The sequence below is a fragment of the Bufo bufo genome, chromosome 1 (assembly GCF_905171765.1).
Source record: "Bufo bufo chromosome 1, aBufBuf1.1, whole genome shotgun sequence".
Classification (NCBI taxonomy): domain Eukaryota; kingdom Metazoa; phylum Chordata; class Amphibia; order Anura; family Bufonidae; genus Bufo; species Bufo bufo.
The window spans coordinates 488291371-488310858 of record NC_053389.1 but is presented as its reverse complement, the minus strand read 5'-3'; the positions used below and the strand labels follow the sequence as shown (position 1 = coordinate 488310858).

The window sequence follows — 19488 nt, the reverse complement described above, 5'->3', positions numbered from 1 at the left end:
ATTATTTATTTGAAAGCGTCATTCATTTCATGGCGCTGTATATCAACAGAGGGTCACATACAAATACTGTAAGCATCAAACTATTAAACTGGTACAGAGGGGGAGAGGACCCTGCCCACAAGAGCTTATAATCTACAAGGGAAAGATCTCACTGATTGGCTCTGAAGCCAAGCCTCCTTATGCCTCTTTGCTCCAAAACATTTGAGCTTATCAGACTATGAGCTCTCCGACCTCTTTGCCTGGCTTCTGGAACAGAGATTGTTTAAACTTTTCATTTTCATAATGGTTATTGTAATAATTAAGATTAATGTTGATTTAAGTATACTTTTTGCTCACTTGCCACCAATTCAAAATGCTAACTTGACCACATTATTAATAAAATGTCATGTACATGACATTATTCAATAATGATGACCTGCAGAAACAAAATTATATGTCCAAAAAATGCTTCTGAAATAGGCGTAGAATTTGGGTAGGTAGAAAACAATTGTTACCTGGGCAGCACAGTGGCTCAGTGCAGTACTGGTGTCCTAATTTTGAATCTGACAAAGGACAACATCTTCATGGAGTTTTCATGGGTTTCCTTCTGTACTCCAAAGACATACTGATAAAATTAGCCCATTGTACCATGATTGTAAGGGTAGTGAACCACTTCAGTTGCGTGTGTAGATTAAAAATCCAGTTCCAGTAGTGCAAAACCATTGCTCTAGGGCCTTTGAAAAGCTACTGCTTTTTGTTGCATTCACTTGAATGGGAGGGAAGCTGTAAATACTATGCACTGCCGTTACAATGTAGATAGCGTGCAGGTAAACATTAAAGAGGATGCAACAATCGCACAATAGCCACGGCCCCTTAAGCTGACTGGCGGGACTGCCATGAGTTGGAACCCCACTGATCTGGTAATGATGACCTATCCTGAAAATAGACCATCAATATTATGAAACTGGAATACCCCTTCAATACAAGTAAAAGGGATATTCTCAATATATAATGCTGGGATCAACAACCTCCGACATGCACACCTACACGTCTGTTCTTAGAGCTCCCACAGAAGCTAATAGAGCATGCTGGGAGTTGTAGACTCACATCAACTAGATTGCTGGAGTTTGCTGCCCCCTGATATAATGTTATGGTATATCCCTGGGATACTCCATAATGTTGGTCTGACCTCTTCCACTGATTCTGAGCCACTATCTACCTGCTGTACAGGGAACTGCAACACCGGTCCATTTAAAGAGCATCTGTAAGTAGAATCAATGTTATTAGGACGGCCATAATGCCTAATAGGGCTGACCATGCTGAATAAAAACATACTTTTCTTCACGTGATCTATTGCTTTGTTTAGGATAAATCTGCAAATCAGGGCTGAAGTGCACCTAGGGTCGGACGTAGCAACTCTGTGCACCCTAGCTCCTTTGCTCTGCTTCCCTGATCACTCCCCGACCACATGATTTACAGGGCCAAGCATCTAGGTGGAGTGAAGAATATCCAGAGATGCAAATACAAAACATTTTCTAAATTTCTGCTTGCTATCAGTAAATAGAAACATTCTGAGGGTGGAAATTCATACAGACATATAACTTCTCACAGCTAAGGATTAGTGATGGACAAACATCGGCAAGGACGATTCGCAAACGCGATCAAATGTTCGTGAACTGCAAGTTTGCGGCCGGCCCCATTCACTTTAATGGCAGGTGAACCTGAAAAACCTTCAGGTCATATTTGCAGCCACCAAATACTTACTAGAAGTGCACACATCATCCCACAACATGGACAGTGACATACCAGAGGGGGATCAATGGCAAAAATTCCCACAAAAAATATGTATTTTAATCAGGGGCCATTTTTATGTGTCAAAGGGAAACTCTCAAAAATGTGCCCTGCTGGAGCCGAGAATTTTCTTATTTTAGACCACGGGAGTACAGGTCCCAAACATTAGACATTCACCAGACAGAAAACATCAAGTGATTATGTGGCTGGAGGTATATTAGACGGTCATTGGATATCAATTTTACTGCAGGCCAGTGGAGTACAGGTCCCAAAAATTATGCATTCACCAGACAGAAAACATCAAGTGATTATGCGGCTGGAGGTATATTAGAAGGTCGATAGATATCAATTGTACTGCAGGCCAGTGGACTACAGGCCCCAAAAATTACAGAAAAGAACAATTGATAATGTGGCTGGAGGTACATTAGGCGGTCACCATACACTGCGTGCAGAATTATTAGGCAAATGAGTATTTTGACCACATCATCCTCTTTATGCATGTTGTCTTACTCCAAGCTGTATAGGCTCGAAAGCCTACTACCAATTAAGCATATTAGGTGATGTGCATCTCTATAATGAGAAGGGGTGTGGTCTAATGACATCAACACCCTATATTAGGTGTGCATAATTATTAGGCACCTTCTTTTCCTTTGGCAAAATGGGTCAAAAGAAGGACTTGACAGGCTCAGAAAAGTCAAAAATAGTGAGATATCTTGCAGAGGGATGCAGCACTCTTAAAATTGCAAAGCTTCTGAAGCGTGATCATCGAACAATCAAGCGTTTCATTCAAAATAGTCAACAGGGTCGCAAGAAGCGCGTGGAAAAACCAAGGCGCAAAATAACTGCCCATGAACTGAGAAAAGTCAAGCGTGCAGCTGCCAAGATGCCACTTGCCACCAGTTTGGCCATATTTCAGAGCTGCAACTTCACTGGAGTGCCCAAAAGCACAAGGTGTGCAATACTCAGAGACATGGCCAAGGAAAGAAAGGCTGAAAAACGACCACCACTGAACAAGACACACAAGCTGAAACGTCAAGACTGGGCCAAGAAATATCTCAAGACTGATTTTTCTAAGGTTTTATGGACTGATGAAATGAGAGTGAGTCTTGATGGGCCAGATGGATGGGCCCGTGGCTGGATTGGTAAAGGGCAGAGAGCCCCAGTCCGACTCAGACGCCAGCAAGGTGGAGGTGGAGTACTGGTTTGGGCTGGTATCATCAAAGATGAGCTTGTGGGGCCTTTTCGGGTTGAGGATGGAGTCAAGCTCAACTCCCAGTCCTACTGCCAGTTTCTGGAAGACACCTTCTTCAAGCAGTGGTACAGGAAGAAGTCTGCATCCTTCAAGAAAAACATGATTTTTATGCAGGACAATGCTCCATCACACGCGTCCAAGTACTCCACAGCGTGGCTGGCAAGAAAGGGTATAAAAGAAGAAAATCTAATGACATGGCCTCCTTGTTCGCCTGATCTGAACCCCATTAAGAACCTGTGGTCCATCATCAAATGTGAGATTTACAAGGAGGGAAAACAGTACACCTCTCTGAACAGTGTCTGGGAGGCTGTGGTTGCTGCTGCACGCAATGTTGATGGTGAACAGATCAAAACACTGACAGAATCCATGGATGGCAGGCTTTTGAGTGTCCTTGCAAAGAAAGGTGGCTATATTAGTCACTGATTTGTTTTTGTTTTGTTTTTGAATGTCAGAAATGTATATTTGTGAATGTTGAGATGTTATATTGGTTTCACTGGTAAAAATAAATAATTGAAATGGGTATATATTTGTTTTTTGTTAAGTTGCCTAATAATTATGCACAGTAATAGTCACCTGCACACACAGATATCCCCCTAAAATAGCTAAAACTAAAAACAAACTAAAAACTACTTCCAAAAATATTCAGCTTTGATATTAATGAGTTTTTTGGGTTCATTGAGAACATGGTTGTTTTTCAATAATAAAATTAATCCTCAAAAATACAACTTGCCTAATAATTCTGCACTCCCTGTATAACAATTTTACTGTTGGCCATTTAGATTACAGACCCCAAAACTTATGCATTCACCCTTCATAAAAGATCAAGTGATTATGTGGCTGGAGGTATATTAGACGGTCATTGGATATTAATTTTACTGCAGGCCAGTGAAGTAAAGGCCCCAAAAATTATGAATTCACCGTACAGAAAAGAACAATTGATAATGTGGCTGGAGATACATTAGGCGGTCACGTATAACAATTTCGCTTTTGTCCAGTTAGATTACAGGCCCAAAAAATTATGAATTCACCGTACATAAAACATCAAGTGATTATGTGGCTGGAGGTATATTAGACGGTCAATGGATATCAATTTTACTGCAGGCCAGTTGACTACAGGACTTATCAGATAAGTACTATACTAATGGTTATTATTGAAGTATCTATTGACGTCGGCACGGCATATGATTTATATCTGGATTATTGACATACATTGCGTAGTTTATCATACTCTCTCACAGACCAGTGCAGTTTTGGGGCGCTCCAGCTTTTTCTTTTCTCTTTTTTCCCTTTTCCCCTTGTATTTTTTGATATACTTGATTTGATATTTAACTATTAGTGTTTGATACCAAGTGTCCCCTGACGAACCTTAATTACCATAAGGGGAAACGCGTTGGGACTGTGAACTAAGTACTGTGTATCAAATTTATGGGATTTTCAATCATGTATCGTGTATTAGACCGAAGTTAGGGCCTTGTAAGGACAGGTTAGCCAAGGTACGAGGACAGAGTACGCCTACCATCTGTCACGGCTGTATGTGAGCAACAAGAGCATGCACAGAAAATAGAGCTACTGACCGGACCCAAACTAGGGAGGATAAAGGGTGACCCCTGTCAGACCCTCAAAGCTCTCCCTATGCTGCTAAGCCCATGCCCGGATCCAAATGGTGGAACGAGGCATGCCCGCGTACCTAAGACTTATGACCACTGTAACTCCTACAATAGTGGAAGGGGCACGGCCACCGGTGCCCTGCTCAGTATATGGAGGGAACCGTGGTCGCCTCGGATCCAGTCAGAAAACACACAGATACACTACAATGTCTGCACACTTAGCTGAAGGAGCTGCAGCCGCAGTGAAGATGGATCCAAAGACAGGCTGGCAATATCCGGAGTACTTGCTGCAGCAGAACACAGGTCCAGTGAAAGGATAGCATACAAGGGAAGATACTCAAGCAAGAGCTACAACTCAAATGAGAAATATAATCCACACACTACAAAAGGAGGAGGGGTGATTTAAAGGCAGGGAAATCAAACGCAGGAGGAACAGCTGGGAGGAAGTAAAGAGAAAGTAAAGAGCTCATCACAGGGGCGGAGAAACAGAGCAGTGAGAACTCCTCCAAGCTCTAGTAGTGACATCATCACAGGGGTGGAGAAACAGAGCTGTGAGAACGTCTCAAAGCTCTGGTAGTGACAGTACCCCCCCCCCCCTCTACGGGTGGACTCCGGACACCCAGGACCCACCTTCTCAGGATGAGCCCTATGAAATGCCCTGATGAGGCGAGTGGCTTTAATGTCCGACACCGGAACCCACATCCTCTCCTCAGGACCATAACCCTTCCAATGAACGAGGTACTGAAGAGAACCGCGGACAATGCGAGAGTCCACAATTCTGGAAACCTCAAACTCCAGATTGCCATCAACCAAAATCGGAGGAGGAGGCAAAGAGGAGGGTACCGTGGGCTGGACATATGGTTTTAAGAGAGATCTGTGAAATACATTATGTATCTTCCAAACCCGTGGAAGATCAAGATGGAAGGCAACAGGATTGATGACTGACAAGATTTTATAAGGCCCAATAAACTTGGGACCCAATTTCCAGGAGGGAACCTTCAGTTTAATATTTCTTGTAGACAACCCCACCAGATCACCCACATTCAGGTCCGGACCAGGCACACGTCTCTTATCAGCCACACGCTTATACTTCTCACTCATCTTTCTAAGATTACTCTGAATCTTTTGCCAAATGGTAGACAAAGACAAGGAAAATCTCTCCTCCTCAGGTAAACCAGAAAGAGCCACTCCCGAGAATGTCCCAAACTGCGGATGGAACCCATATGCACCAAAGAATGGTGACTTATCAGAAGATTCCTGACGACGGTTGTTCAGAGCAAACTCAGCAAGAGGGAGAAATGAACACCAATCCTCCTGGTTCTCTGCCACAAAACAGCGCAAATATGTCTCCAGATTCTGATTGAGGCGCTCAGTCTGACCATTCGACTGCGGGTGAAAAGCAGAAGAGAAGGACAGCCGAACCCCCAGGCGAGAACAGAAAGCCTTCCAGAATCTGGACACAAACTGCGTGCCTCTATCGGAAACAATATCAGAGGGAATGCCATGCAATTTAACAATACACTGCGTGCAGAATTATTAGGCAAATGAGTATTTTGACCACATCATCCTCTTTATGCATGTTGTCTTACTCCAAGCTGTATAGGCTCGAAAGCCTACTACCAATTAAGCATATTAGGTGATGTGCATCTCTGTAATGAGAAGGGGTGTGGTCTAATGACATCAACACCCTATATTAGGCGTGCATAATTATTAGGCAACTTCCTTTGCTTTGGCAAAATGGGTCAAAAGAAGGACTTGACAGGCTCAGAAAAGTAAAAAATAGTGAGATATCTTGCAGAGGGATGCAGCACTCTTAAAATTGCAAAGCTTCTGAAGCGTGATCATCGAACAATCAAACGTTTCATTCAAAATAGTCAACAGGGTCGCAAGAAGCGTGTGGAAAAACCAAGGCGCAAAATAACTGCCCATGAACTGAGAAAAGTCAAGCGTGCAGCTGCCAAGATGCCACTTGCCACCAGTTTGGCCATATTTCAGAGCTGCAACATCACTGGAGTGCCCAAAAGCACAAGGTGTGCAATACTCAGAGACCTGGCCAAGGTAAGAAAGGCTGAAAGACGACCACCACTGAACAAGACACACAAGCTGAAACGTCAAGACTGGGCCAAGAAATATCTCAAGACTGATTTTTCTAAGGTTTTATGGACTGATGAAATGAGAGTGAGTCTTGATGGGCCAGATGGATGGGCCCGTGGCTGGATTGGTAACGGGCAGAGAGCTCCAGTCCGACTCAGACGCCAGCAAGGTGGAGGTGGAGTACTGGTTTGGGCTGGTATCATCAAAGATGAGCTTGTGGGGCCTTTTCGGGTTGAGGATGGAGTCAAGCTCAACTCCCAGTCCTACTGCCAGTTTCTGGAAGACACCTTCTTCAAGCAGTGGTACAGGAAGAAGTCTGCATCCTTCAAGAAAAACATGATTTTCATGCAGGACAATGCTCCATCACACGCGTCCAAGTACTCCACAGCGTGGCTGGCAAGAAAGGGTATAAAAGAAGAAAATCTAATGACATGGCCTCCTTGTTCACCTGATCTGAACCCCATTGAGAACCTGTGGTCCATCATCAAATGTGAGATTTACAAGGAGGGAAAACAGTACACCTCTCTGAACAGTGTCTGGGAGGCTGTGGTTGCTGCTGCACGCAATGTTGATGGTGAACAGATCAAAACACTGACAGAATCCATGGATGGCAGGCTTTTGAGTGTCCTTGCAAAGAAAGCTGGCTATATTGGTCACTGATTTGTTTTTGTTTTGTTTTTGAATGTCAGAAATGTATATTTGTGAATGTTGAGATGTTATATTGGTTTCACTGGTAAAAATAAATAATTGAAATGGGTATATATTTGTTTTTTGTTAAGTTGCCTAATAATTATGCACAGTAATAGTCACCTGCACACACAGATATCCCCCTAAAATAGCTAAAACTAAAAACAAACTAAAAACTACTTCCAAAAATATTCAGCTTTGATATTAATGAGTTTTTTTGGGTTCATTGAGAACATGGTTGTTGTTCAATAACAAAATTAATCCTCAAAAATACAACTTGCCTAATAATTCTGCACTCCCTGTATGGTCGACAAAAGCTTGCGCCAACGTTTTAGCATTGGGTAAACCAGGGAAAGGTACGAAATGAGCCATCTTGCTAAAACGGTCCACCACCACCAGGATCACCGACTTCCCTGAGGAACGAGGAAGATCCATGATAAAGTCCATGGACAGGTGTGTCCAAGGACGGGAAGGTATGGGTAACGGGAGAAGGGAACCTGAAGGCCGTGAACGAGGGACCTTAGCGCGAGCGCACGTCTCACAAGCAGCCACAAAACCCTCCACCGACTTACGAAGACCCGGCCACCAAAATCTCCGAGCAATGAGATCTACCGTGGCTCTACTCCCGGGGTGACCAGCAAGAACAGTATCATGATGCTCCTTGAAGAGTTTGTGACGTAGCTCAGGAGGCACAAACAACTTCCCAGAAGGACAACGGGCAGGTGCCTCAGTTTGGGCAGCCTGGACCTCGGCCTCCAAATCAGAATATAGAGCAGAAACAACTACCCCCTCCGCCAAAATGGGACCCGGGTCCTCGGAGTTTCCTCCTCCCGGAAAACAGCGAGAGAGAGCATCAGCCTTCACATTTTTAATCCCAGGGCGGAATGTAACGACAAAATTGAATCTGGAGAAGAACAGAGACCATCTGGCCTGTCTTGGATTCATACGCCTGGCTGACTCCAAGTATGCCAGATTCTTATGGTCGGTAAAAACGGTGATAGGGTGCCTGGCCCCCTCCAACCAATGGCGCCATTCCTCGAAAGCCAACTTGATGGCCAACAACTCCCTATCTCCCACATCATAGTTTTTCTCTGCCGGGGAGAGTTTTTTAGAGAAAAAGGCACAGGGTCGCCATTTGGCAGGAGAAGGGCCCTGGGACAAAACCGCACCCACACCCACCTCGGAAGCATCCACCTCAACAATAAAAGGTAAGGAAACATCGGGATGCACCAAGACGGGAGCAGATGCAAAACTCTCTTTAATCTTAGAAAAAGCTGCAAGCGCCTCCTCCGACCAAGAGGAAAAATCCGCCCCCTTTTTTGTCATGTCAGTGAGGGGTTTGACAACAGAGGAATAATTCAAAATGAACTTTCTGTAATAGTTCGCAAAACCCAGAAAGCGCATCAATGCCTTCTGACTCTCAGGAAGCTCCCACTCAAGTACAGCACGGACCTTCTCCGGATCCATGCGAAAACCAGAAGCAGAGAGGAGAAAACCCAGAAATTGAATCTCCGATACCATAAAAAGACATTTCTCCAGCTTGGCGTACAATTTATTTTCCCGCAGAATCTGCAGAACCTGAAAAAGATGATCCTGATGGGTCTGAACATCAGGGGAAAAAATCTAAATATCATCAAGATACACCAATACAAATTTCCCCATTAAATGGTAGAAAATACTGTTAACAAAATGCTGAAAGACGGCCGGAGCATTCATCAGGCCGAAAGGCATAACGAGATTCTCGAAATGCCCGTTAGGGGTATTAAAGGCCGTTTTCCATTCATCCCCCCTCTGACCCTGACCAGGTTGTACGCGCCTCTCAAATCCAATTTGGAAAAAACCTTGGCCCCAACAATTTGGTTGAAGAGGTCCGGGATCAGAAGAAGGGGATAGGGATCGCGAATCGTGATACGGTTCAGCTCCCTAAAATCTAGGCAAGGTCTCAGAGAGCCATCTTTTTTTTTAACAAAAAAAAACCCAGCGGCAACAGGTGATTTTGAGGGACGAATATGCCCCTTATCGAGACTCTCGGAGATATAGGTTTGCATTGCGATTCTTTCCGGTTGTGAGAGATTGTAGAGGCGAGCCTTTGGCAGCTTGGCGCCGGGAATGAGGTTAATGGGACAGTCAAACTCCCGGTGAGGAGGTAGCTCCTGAACACCGCTCTCGGAAAACACGTCCGAGAAATCAGAGAGAAATGATGGCACAGTTTTAGTAGACACCTCTGCAAAAGTCGCTGTAAGACAATTCTCTCTACAAAAGTCACTCCACTCATTTATTTGCCTTCCTTGCCAATCAATAGTGGGGTTATGTCTAGTGACCCAGGGTAACCCCAAAACTAGAGGAGAAGGCAATCCGTTAAGGACAAAACAAGATATATCCTCCACATGAGTGTCACCTACAGCTAACCGGATATTGTGAACAATGCCCTTCAGAGATCTCTGTGAGAGTGGAGCAGAGTCAATAGCAAAAACAGGTATATCCTTTTCTAATGTGCAAACCTGAAAACCATGCATGGCTACAAATTGAGTGTCAATAAGATTGACGGCCGCTCCACTATCAACAAAAATCTCACAAGAAATGACTTTGCTCTCTAGCGCCACCCTGGCAGACAGGAGAAAACGGGAACTGCAGGTCAGAGGAAAAGCATCAATTCCTACATCAAGTTTGCCCAAAGTAGCAGATGAAGCAGAGTTTGATGATTTACCTTTTGAGGTTTTTCTCTTATTATAGCTCTTAGTACAGTTCAAGAATCTCCTAGACGGACAAACATTTGCCAAATGACCTATGCCCCCACAACAAAAACACACCATACTCTGAGGACTAAATCCTCTTTTATCAGGGGCAAGTCGACCTAGCTGCATGGGCTCCTCCTCAGAGGGGACTGAGACAGGATGAGGCCCCTGCACACTGAATGAGTCCGCACCACTGCCCCTAGACTGACAATGGCTGGACAGAGAGGTCTCGTTTCTTTCTCTTAGACGCCTGTCAAGGCGTACCGCCAATGACATGGCAGACTCTAAGGACGTTGGTCTCTCATGGAAAGCAAACGCATCTTTCAATCTCTCTGAGAGACCATGACAGAACTGACTCCGGAGTGCAGCATCATTCCAACCTGAATCAGCTGCCCATCTCCGAAATTCAGAACAATAAAGCTCCGCAGACAGTTTGCTCTGGCATAAAAAACGTAAGTTAGATTCGGCCAGAGCAACATGATCCGGGTCATCATATATCTGCCCCAGGGCCACAAAAAATCCTTCCACGGATCGAAGGGAGGGATCCCCTGATGGCAGCAAAAAAGCCCAAGTCTGAGCATTACCCCTGAGCAGGGAGATGACAATCCTCACCCTCTGCTCCTGATTACCAGAGGAATGGGGACACAAGCAAAAATGGAGTTTGCATGCCTCTCTGAAGCGAACAAAACTCTCACTGCCCCCGGAGAACGTTTCCGGAAGTGAGACCTTTGGCTCGCAACAGACTCCATGGGCCGGAGCAGAGCCCAATGCTTGAAGCTGAGTCATAGATTGACGGAGATCCACTACCTCCAAAGAAAGACCCTGCATGCGGTCAACCAGGCCAGAAAGCGGATCCATGTCAAAAAAGACGGTTTTGGTGGATTATAATGTCACGGCTGTATGTGAGCAACAAGAGCACAGAAAATAGAGCTACTGACCGGACCCAAACTAGGGAGGATAAAGGGTGACCCCTGTCAGACCCTCAAAGCTCGCCCTATGCTGCTAAGCCCATGCCCGGATCCAAATGGTGGAACGAGGCATGCCCGCGTACCTAAGACTGATGACCACTGTAACCCCTACAATAGTGGAAGGGGCACGGCCACCGGTGCCCTGCTCAGTATATGGAGGGAACCGTGGTCGCCTCGGATCCAGTCAGAAAACACACAGATACACTACAATGTCTGCACACTTAGCTGAAGGAGCTGCAGCCGCAGTGAAGACGGATCCAAAGACAGGCTGGCAATATCCGGAGTACTTGCTGCAGCAGAACACAGGTCCAGTGAAAGGATAGCATACAAGGGAAGATACTCAAGCAAGAGCTACAACTCAAATGAGAAATATAATCCACACACTACAAAAGGAGGAGGGGTGATTTAAAGGCAGGGAAATCAAACGCAGGAGGAACAGCTGGGAGGAAGGAAACAGAAAGTAAAGAGCTCATCACAGGGGCGGAGAAACAGAGCAGTGAGAACTCCTCCAAGCTCTAGTAGTGACATCATCACAGGGGTGGAGAAACAGAGCTGTGAGAACGTCTCAAAGCTCTGGTAGTGACACCATCCAGGTGTATCTCTGGGCTGAGGATATTTTTGTAGGGTGAAACAGGGACAGACATTAGGTATATAGACGTGTTGTCCCATGATTAATTCCCCACTTACTGTCTGTCTGTCCAGGTTATCATAGCTCCTTCTTTAGCTGCATTCTCATATATTAGTCATTTTGGGATTTGTTTTGATTTAAAAGAATCTATTATAAAAGTTAAGTTTTAGGTGGTTGCTTTCAGTGATAGTGACCAGTTGACTACAGGCCCCAAAAATAATTAATTCACAGGACAAAAAACATCAAGTGATTATGTGGCTGGAGGTATATTGGTATGTTGGATATGAATTTTACTGCAGGCCAGTTGACTACAGGCCCCAAAAATCATTCATTCACCATACAGAAAAGAACAATTGATAATGTGACTGGAGGTACATTAGGCGGTCACCGTATAACAATTTTACTGTTGGCCAGTTAGATTACAGGCCCCAAAAATTATGCATTCACTGTACAGAAAAGATCAAGTCATTATGTGGCTGAAGGTATATTAGACGGTCATAGTATATCAATTTTACTGCAGGCCAGTGGAGTACAGGCCCCAAACATTAGGCATTTACCAGACAGAAAACATCAAGTGATTATATGGCTGGAGGTACATATATTAGATGGTCATTAGATATCAATTTTACTGCAGGCCAGTACAAATACAAATCAAATACATATGTTTAAAAGAACTAAAAAATATATTCATTATTATATATTTATATATATATATCTATATATCTATATATATATATATATACAATACAGACAAAAAGTTTGGACACACCTTCTCATTCAAAGAGTTTTCTTTATTTTCATGACTATGAAGGCATCAAAACTATGAATTAACACATGTGGAATTATATACATAACAAACAAGTGTGAAACAACTGAAAATATGTAATATTCTAGGTTCTTCAAAGTAGCCACCTTTTGCTTTGATTACTGCTTTGCACACTCTTGGCATTCTCTTGATGAGATTCAAGAGGTAGTCCCCTGAAATGGTCTTCCAACAGTCTTGAAGGAGTTCCCAGAGATGCTTAGCACTTGTTGGCCCTTTTGCCTTCACTCTGCGATCCAGCTCACCCCAAACCATCTCGATTAGGTTCAGGTCCGGTGACTGTGGAGGCCTGGTCAGCTGGCGCAGCACCCCATCACTCTCCTTCATGGTCAAATAGCCCTTACTTCAAAGTTTTCCCAATTTTTCGGCTGACTGACTGACCTTCATTTCTTAAAGTAATGATGGCCACTCGTTTTTCTTTACTTAGCTGCTTTTTTCTTTCCATAATACAAATTCTAACAGTCTATTCAGTAGGACTATCAGCTGTGTATCCACCTGACTTCTCCTCAACGCCACTGATGGTCCCAACCCCATTTATAAGGCAAGAAATCCCACTTATTAATCCTGACAGGGCACACCTGTGAAGTGAAAATCATTTCAGGGGACTACCTCTTGAAGCTCATCAAGAGAATGCCAAGAGTGTGCAAAGCAGTAATCAAAGCAAAAGGTGGCTACTTTGAAGAACCTAGAATATGACATATTTTCAGTTGTTTCACACTTGTTTGTTATGTATATAATTCCACATGTGTTAATTCATAGTTTTGATGCCTTCAGTGTGAATTTACAATTTTCAGAGTCATGAAAATAAAGAAAACTCTTTGAATGAGAAGGTGTGTCCAAACTTTTGGTCTGTACTGTATATAATATCAATATAATAATTTTTTAGAAATGTCAAGTAGTCCCCACTGTCGTGAGCTAGCGCGTATCGGTCACAATCCCCCTGCTGCGCTGAACGTCCTTTCGGACAGGCATTTGACTAGGGGCAAGCCAAGAGTTCCATGGCAAATTTTGCCAGCTCTGGCCACAGTTTAAACTTGCACACCCAGTGGGTTCCTCGCTTCTCCGAGCGTCCACATCGGCCATTAACCCGATGTAGTCGGACACCTGTCGGTCTAGGCGTTCCCTGATGCTGAATCCGGAGGGCGGCTGTCGATGGGTTGGCTGAAAGAATGATCTCATATCCAAAGTGACCAGCACATCTTCAAACCGCCCTCTTCTTGCATGCGCGGTAGGATTGGTACCTGCAACTGTTTCTCTGTGGGTGGAAATTCCTCTGCCGGCGCCCGCAACAGCAGAATGAAGCATCTCCCGAAGCAAGGCCTGGAAATGCTACATTCTGACAGCCCTCTGTGATGCTGGTAACATGTCCACCATTTTGTGTTTGTACCGGGGGTCTAAGTAGGTTGCCACCCAGTACTGGTCCTTGCCATTTATGCATTTTATACGAGGGTCCCTCTTCAAACACTGGAACATGAAGGCCCCCATTTGCACTAAATTGGAAGCGGTGGAGCGGCCTGGCTCCTGATCATCGCCAAGGAGAATGTCGTGTCCTGTCCTACCTGATGGATGTGTCATGGGTCAAAGTTCTGCACAATGCAATAGAATTTAGCACCGGCGGACATCGCCATATGTTCGCCTGTTCGGCAAACCACGAACGAGCAAATTTCCCCGCGAAATGACCGCCGGGCAAACCGCAAGGTTATCTCTACTGAGGATATTCCTGAATATATCAGTCTATAAAATGATGTGAAAGGTATATATGTAAGCAGCATAAGTCTCTATTCTAAAGGATAGCTTCAATGCAGCAGTGGGTATTGGCATACAAAAACATTTGATAAATGCATAAATAATATAAAAAAACAGCTATCCTCCCATTCATTTTTGGCTTGCTAGGATGCTCCACAGAAAGTGTTGATATGATTATTGTACCATAAAAAAATAGGAACATGTAGATAGAATGGTTTTATGTTTCCTTTTTATGCTTTTTTGTGTTGCTTAATACATTCCTTTAAACATTAAGACTAACCTTTTGAGCAGCAGGACAGATGCACCATGCATTGTTCAGATCCTGAAAGGAAGGCTCCTCCTATTTCCCGCATTGTCTCAGTAGGGAATCTTCTTCTGTTCAGATACTGTAGAATGATCATAGGCTTCGCTGCAAGAAGTTCTTTGTGTGTTTGAAATGTTGCTTGTTTATCATGTTCACCAGCTGTGAAGAGGCTCACCATGACCCTGAATGCAAATATAAAACAACGATTTAAATAGGATGTGGAGAAAATCAGTAGAATTATAGAGTTTATTTGCATAGATACTGCAAATTCTTCACTGTTCATAAGAAATAGAAATCTCTAGAAAAAGAACATTTATTGTCTAGAACTAAGTGAGTTGTCAATATAAACTGTCCCAGCTTATGAGATTTGCATAAAGAAGGACAAATATAGCAATCAAAAAACCATTTTAGACTGTACTTGGTGTAACGGGCAGTGGGTGTGACTTTGGGCTAGTCCTGAGGGGGTTATCCTGGCAATCCCCTGGTTTTCACCCTTTAACCCGGGATCTGACCTTCACTGCAGGGGACCCACCAGGCCACTACCTCGCAGCAATGTGAAGCACCAAGGGGTCAGACAATATTCATAGTCAATAAACAAGCAGAGTACAGGAAGGCAGAGTTTGTGCAAATCTGTGGAACTACTGTATGCCGTACTACTAAGGTCAGGACAGGCAGAGGAGTAATAGAGTCGGTTAAGAGGCAGTAGTTCGGTACACGGACAGACAGAATAACATACTTTCAATGGTTAAACTAGTAAACTACGACCCTAAGCTCAAGAAAGGAAGGAGAGTGCAGAGCAGCATTTATAGCAGAAGAAAAATAACAGCCCTGCAACTTCACACAGCAAGAAAAGGAGGGGAGCAGTGGTGGCAAAAATGGTAGTAGTAGTAGTTCAATGAATAATGTTCTTAACACCTTAAGAACCTTTCCATTTTTCACCTTAAGGACCAGTCAGTTTTTTGGAAACTTGACATGTGTCACTTTATGTGGCAATAACTTCAGAATGCTTTGACTTAGGCCTCATGCACACGACCGTGCCATTTTTTGCGGTCCGCAAACCGCGGAGCCGCAAAAAACGGAAGCCGCCCGTGTGCCTTCCGCAATTTGCGGCCCATCGTAGAAATGACACAGGGGCCTGTGCACTTTCTGTGTCCATCACATACTGCTCAACTGATCGTATGTACTCTGCCATCCGGCGTCTATCTATTTATTTATCTAGTTACCTTCATCTTAAGGTTGGGTCTGACTCTAATAATTGTATAACGCATTTGTGCCTAACTGGGCCTGTTTGACTTTCATACCTGTTTTACCTTCAGGTATTTGTGAATATTATCATATATTCACCCCCTACCACCCCTTGATGATCCCACTTTGTGGGTGAAACGCGTCGGGGTTCTTTGTCTCCTATCACTCTATAATATACATCGAACTAATAGAGTGTTTTTGTTGTGCGTTTTTTGTGTTTCGTATGTGCTTTTATCCGACTCGGTGCACCCTGTACCTCCTGGCATACCGTCACGAGGGTCGCATACAGTGGGCACCTTTTCCTATTTTGTATGTTATTGATAGTCATCCCACGGTAGGCCACTCCTACACCAGCTTTTCACCTTCTGTCAGGGCCAGACAGGAGTTGAGGCTAGGCTCGAGGACAGGGAGTCCCCACCACTAGGGGACGTCCCTGGGCTGAGGTCTTAGACTAGGGTAGCAGTATAGGGACACCTTCCCCACCCATTAGCTAGATCCACCTAGCCTAGTGTGGCCCTACCTGGCTAACTATTTAGTTTAGTTTAGTTTGTCATTCCTCTAATAAACATTAACTATCTACTATATAGGGGTATTTTTGTTGCTGGATTTACCTTATTAATTATTTACCCTCATTTATCAAGTAATATCATCCTTTCTGGAATTTTCCATGGTAGAAATGCCTATTCTTGTCTGCAAAATGGACAAGAATAGTACATGCTATATTTTTTTGGCGGGGCCACTGAACGGTGCAACGAATGCGGAAAGCACATGAAGTGCTGTCCGCATCTTTTGCAGCTCCATTGAAGTGAATAAGTCCGCACCCGAGCCGCAAAATATGCGGCTCGGATGCGGACCACAAAAACGGTCGTGTGCATGAGGCCTAACTCCAAGCCATTCTGAGATTGTTTTCTCGCAACACATTGTACTTCATGATAGTGAAAACTTTTAGTCAATATAATTCACCTTTATTTATTAAGAAAATCCCAAATTTACTGAAAATTTGGAAAAATTGGTAATTTTCTGAATTTGAATTTCTCTGCTTTTAAGGCAGATAGTGATACATCATAAGAGAGTTATTACCTTACATTCCCATATGTCCACTTTCATGTTTGCATCATTTTGTAAATGTAATTTTATTTTTTAGAATCTTAGCTTAGAATATTAGAAGCAAATTTTTACATTTTTAAGAAAATTTCCAAAACCCACTTTTTTAAGGACCACTTCAATTCTAAAGTCACTTTGTGGGGCTTACATAGTGGAAAACACCCATAAACTACCCCATTCTAGAAACTACACCCCTCAAGTTATTCAAAAACTGATTTTACAAACTTTTTTAACCCTTTAGGTATTCCACAAGAATTAAACGTAAAGGAGATAGACATTTTTAAATTTAACTTTTTTAGCAGATTCTCCATTTTAATTCATTTTTTCCTGTAACACATCAAGGGTTAACAGCAAATAAATCTCTATTTTTATTACCCTGATTCTGCCTAGAACAGAATGGCCGCCCCGATAGGGGCGATCCCGTATCAGGAACCTCCTGGATGCCCTAGAATGGCTTGATCCGGGAATATAGAGCAAACTACAATTAGTTAATCTTATTCAAAATGAAAAATTAAGGTACCAAAAATAATAAACAATGGCACTGATATGTGCATATCAACTCCCATCAACAAACGATGAGTCATTAAGTCACTTTGATAAGTACCACCGTTATTTCATAGTGAAATCATGGTATATGTGAGACATGGGACAGGGCTGTGTGTATCTCACACATCCCATGATTTCACTATGTGTTTTTTTTAGTTTTATATAAATAAAGGCAAAATTTTATAGTATGGTCATCTGTGATTATACTTAACCTCTGTAGACCATCACTAACTATATTACCCTCTGATGGGTTACAGTCTGTACTGCGAGCTCTATATATTTACTTGTATATAAAGTACAAGTGCCGCCAAAAATTACAAGGAAGAGGCACTCCGAAAAAAACTGTATATCACATAAAGGAGGGCCTCATTTACATTGTGGTACAATTGTTCAGGTAGTGGGACCCCTACACTCATAAAGCCTATGCACTAAGTGAAAGGGCTTCCAAAAATTACAAGGAACCGGCACTACAATACACCCTTTGTTACACATGAAGGAGGGCATCATACACAGCCTTGAAAAATTATGATTGATGGCCTGCTGATGACCCTCAAAAACATTTGGAGCAAGGGCCTGCAAATCTGACCATCTAAAACATTATTGGCGAGGGCCTGCTGCCACTTTGGTAACTGTAGATAACCTGGGGACTATCGCACGGGCCCGTGACGGCGACGATCCATTCGGATGTCTGCCCTATCAACTTTCGATGTTATTTTCAGCCCAAACCATGTAGACCATGGGTAATGTGGGAATCTTTGTTCGATTCCGGAGAGGGAGCCCGAGAAACAGCTACGGCTACCACATCCAAGCAAGGCAGCATGCGTGCAAATTACCTATTAGGTATAATTAGGTAATGACCTGCAGATGAGCTGACCATGTAAAAAAAATTTAGGTGCGGGCCTGCAAGTAAGCTGACCCTGTAAAAGATTTTAGGTGTAAGCCTGCTGGTGAGCTGACCCTGTAAAAACTTTTAGGTGCGCGCCTGTAGGTGCACTGACCCTGTAAAAGATTGTAGGTGATGGCCTGCTGGTGAGCTGACCCTGTTAAAAATTATATGCGAGGGCCTGCTGGTGAGCTGACCCTGTAAAATATTTTAGGTGCGGGTGTAACATCCTGTAGTATGTCACTAAACTTCTTTCACCCTGCTTCATAATGTTAGGTGTAAATGTGTATTTCCACCTTATGTAATCTAACCGTGCATTGCCAATGTATGTATTTCTATGCCTGTTTTATATATTTGCTGCAATGTCAATGTACACCAGCAGGTGGCAGCAGTATGTAGCAGAACCAAGCCAGTTAGTATACCTAGACTGGAATAGTTCATTCCAGGCTAGCTCCCCCCTTTCTGAGGAGGAGTGGACTGTTCCCACATCCTACTTCAGGGGGAGGAAGAAAAGTTTTAGTTAGTGTGTACCAGCCCCCCCAGCTAGGGGAAGGCTGCATTAGTAGGAGCTCCCAGAAACAGGGATCCCAACTTAGGATCCAAGCCTAGGCTGAGGCCCAAGATCAACCTTCCCAGCCTGAGTCCTCTACCTCAGCTGTGGACACAGAAAGCAGCCATATACAGCACTATAGATCTCCAGGAAGACGACACCATTCCCTGCGAGCAGTCCTGTAAGTACAGATCCAAAGACAAAGAGAAGCTAAGTACCTCATCAGCTAGTCAGGCCCAAACCAAGCAGACTAAAGACAGAGCAGAAAATATATACCTGCCAGATTCTACTAGGCGTATGTACAAGAAGCAGAATAGATATAAATTCCTGCCACATATTGCCAATACCTGCTGGAATCCTAGACTATTGCTGTACCTCTATGGATCAAAGCTGCAAACCACCAAGTAAACACAAGTTGGACCCTATTTTCTGTGTGGATTTCGATTATTCCTCAATTATTCCTGCTAACCACACTCAATTTATTGCATGTGAGCCAGGATACAGGAGTCCAGCCGTACCAAGGTAGGAGACACCGTTGACACTACC

At 43.6% G+C, this 19488-nt stretch overlaps 1 protein-coding gene across 5 annotated transcripts in view; it reads left to right on the top strand.

Annotated features, from left to right (window-relative positions):
- KCNC2 (potassium voltage-gated channel subfamily C member 2) overlaps positions 1–19488 on the top strand; it is a 361653-nt gene that overhangs the window by 193662 nt on the left and 148503 nt on the right. The gene's annotated exons all lie outside the window — the stretch shown is intronic.